Raw genomic sequence first — 3,589 nt, 5'->3', positions numbered from 1 at the left:
CTTACCCAGCTTCAAGTGCTGCCATGTCTTTCTTGTACCGTGATGACCAGAATTACACAAAGTACTCCAGAGTTGAGAGAGGACATACAGGTGATGGGAGTAACAGAGCAAGATGCAGAGGACAGGAAGAGATGAAAAAAGAAGATCCGCTGTGGCAACCCCTAACGGGAGCAGCCGAAAGAAGAAGATGACTCCAGATGTGGCCTCACTAACGTGTGTTGTTTATTTGCTTAGCTAATGGCTAAGCTGTCCCAAATATCTCATCCACAACCTTCAAAAAGGTTGTCAAAGTTTCTGCTTCAGCTCCATATCACAGTAATTTTTTGCAGATTTCCACAGCTCTTTGCATTCATGATGTTAGTCCTAAATGCACTTCTCCTTGACTTGCACTGACATCCTCCAGTATGTGATTCACCACTCCTGCACATCAAATCCAATAGGACTCGTCATTGATGATATTTAGTAATGGGTCACGTTTAAGTACACCCGGCCGGGTAGGGTCGTCTACTCTTTTATGGGTTTATCTTCTCCAGTATTCCACCAGCTGGAGTATTTGTGGTTCTTCTCTTCTCTCTGGACATCTGACCACAGCAGATATGATGAAGTCAAATCCTGTATTGACCATTTTATCCATTAAGAATCTTCCATGTGAACTTTATCTTATAATTTTACTTTTTCTCATATTGGCTGTAAGGCTCTTTGAGCTGCACCAACGTATGAAGATGTGCTGCAGAATATAATGCTGTCGTCATTGTAGTGAACAAAGCCAAGGCTGACAGCACAGGGGTCTGCAGGCAAAGTTTACAATGATGTTGGAGGCAACATGTCCCTGTGGAACAGAGAACAACCAATTGGTTACCCTTGTTAATGTCACCCAATCCACCAGACCACATTGGAGGTTAAAAATCACAGGACAGAGAGACTGGTCGCCATCCACAGATTACCCTGTGGGGTGGAAGTACCTGGTCTGGGGCACCTGTAGACCTTTTGAGTCCTGGACGGGTTTCCTGACCCGCGCACCAAAGGCCGATGCAGTCAGCATGCTGGGTGACTTGGAGTTGGAAGGAAACAATTGTTCAGTGGCTAGTCAAGGAAAGGAGGCTAGAGGGTGAAAAGAAGGGCCAAAGGGCATTTTTAAGCTCCTCTGTGTTTATGGAGGATATATTTTGAATATTCACCCGCTTTGAGTAATAAAACCCTTTTCTTTTGTCACTTCTGTTCTTTTTTGATCACCATTTGGATTCAGGGACTAAGCAGGAGCACCACCTATAGTCCACATCAGACTTAAAGCTCCATTTGGCCGTACGTGGATCACAGAGTGCAGGTCATTGCAGTTGTGGGTTACTGGTATGCATATTTTAACTGGCAGTATGGACTACCACAAATCAGTCTTTGTGCTTCTGTGCCCACGTGCATGCCAGGTCCGTGTAATGCAGTGTTTCTCAACCACTGGGTACCACCGCCAGTGGGGCACAGGTTGTTGTTGGTTCGTGAATGGGTCCCAGTGGTTCACCTAAGAAATCAGCAGCACTAGGTTTACCCGTTTCTAATGGATTGCACCATCAGAAGTCCACTTCTTGACAGAGCTTTGTAGTGTGGACCAAGTGTGGGAGAGTAGGCACTCCCTCTTCATCAATGTCAGCCCACAACACCTTCCAGGGCACCCGACAGTGAACCCTAAAGTCTTGAGGCAGCCCCCTTGGTCCCTCAGGCCTCACATCCACTTGACTCTCCCCTCTACTGAGTGAGTTGTTCCAGTGTCTATTGTGCTTTAGTCACCATCTCCTTGATGCTGACTTGCTTGGTTTTTGATGAAAGCCACAAGCTTCTTTCAGGTTGACCATCCAATCTTCAAAAATGTTTGGCCTGGAAATCTTCTGCAGCCTACTTCAGCCGGTAGATTATATGCCCACCATCCCCTCTGTTTGCATTACAGGATGAATGCTTGGTAATTCCCATGCTCCCTTCCATGGGCTTCCTCCATCGTCTTCTCCCATGGCACAGTCAGCTCAAGGAGCACCACTTGTTTTGGTGCACTAAGCCAGTGTTTCTTAACGTTTGTGGTCTTTCACATACATTTTTGAGTGAAGGGGTATCCTGGCGCTGAATTTAGAGCAACTGTCTGAGCAGAGAAATCGGGTGGTCCCCCTTAATGAATCGAGCACAATTGGCAAAGCTGAGGGTTCCATGCAATCACAAGAGTTTCAAAATGAATCAAACGTGATCTTCAATGCTTCTCCTCCTTAGAGTATCATGCACAGATTGAGGTTATCCAGGATTGGCTGCTATCCACCTGCGATGCTACGAACCTGCTACAACCATCAGAGCAGGTTTGGGGTTCATCTACAGTCGGCCGCAGCTGCCCTGCTATGTCATCATGATCCACAGGTTGCGAAATGCTTCACTAGACTATCTGGCCTGATCATTGAGGTACCAGTCTCCTCAGTTCCTTGAGATCCACTCTCATCTCCCAGTCAGCAACTGATTCCAGAACTCATGTGGTAATGGATGCTAGACCTTTTGTCCTGGTTGAACAAATCTTATGAAGAAGGGCCCTAAAATTAATGTATTATTTTTCCTCTTCTTTCTCTCTTCTTCCAGGCCTACAGCCACTTCAGGTAGAAGTATGGTCAGATCTTGGCTAAACTTCCTGTCTCTATCAGTAAGGCTTGATTTGAAGATTTTCAACATTTGTTCAAGGCTTATTCCAGGTTCCACAAATGGTACAACTCGGACTCTCCATCAGACCCCAACGATTTTGATTTGTGAGTGTGAGTAGGACATCATACATGGAACCTCAAAAGAGTTTGATTCAACTCTCCTCCATGTTCCACATGTTCTTCCACCCCACATCACTAATGCGAAAAAGAAATTGCCCCCATAGTTTCAATACAGCAGCAATAGTCACATACAAATATTTTCTAGAATTTCTCCACTGGTGTTGATGAATTTTCTCCCACTCTGTAAAAAAAACCTCACACTGTTCCCATGTGGTGCTGAGAAGCCACCTGTTGCACGGCTGCACTCAGGTCCCAGTCTGGGCGGTTCATCACGTGGTGGGTGCAGCAACGCGCTGTATCCATGCATGCTCCCAAACCTCCTTCTTTGTTGGGGTTCAGACACATTGGTAGGTTTTTGAGTGTCGACTGCTCATTTGTGGTCCTGTCCCAGCATCTCTGCTGGATTCACGTCAGGACTTTGACTAGGCTACTCCAAAACATAGGAGCCATTCAGTTGTAGACTTGCTTTTGTGTTTTGGTTTCTTGTTCTGCTACTTAGCCCAATGATACTTCAGCAAGTCCTCCAAAGCATCCCTATTCCGTCACACCAGCTCCCCAATGTTTTCTTGTAGGTCTGAAGTCATTACTGCCCAATGACAGACATAGTGGGACCTGTGTCATCCAAAGAGTTCTGCATTTGACTCGTCTTGTCTTAATTTCAAAACGCTTTGGGATGATCTGGGTGTTGTACTGATATTCCTCTTGTATATCACAGGTTTCTGTCTTGCACCTCTCTTTGGAATCCCATTTCTCCTCTCTTTTTCTGATTATAGAGTTATGAGTGCTGACCCGAGGTGATAGAGGCCTGT

Source organism: Erpetoichthys calabaricus, chromosome 2 (assembly GCF_900747795.2).
Source record: "Erpetoichthys calabaricus chromosome 2, fErpCal1.3, whole genome shotgun sequence".
Taxonomy (NCBI): domain Eukaryota; kingdom Metazoa; phylum Chordata; class Cladistia; order Polypteriformes; family Polypteridae; genus Erpetoichthys; species Erpetoichthys calabaricus.
Note: the sequence above shows the minus strand (reverse complement) of the source record.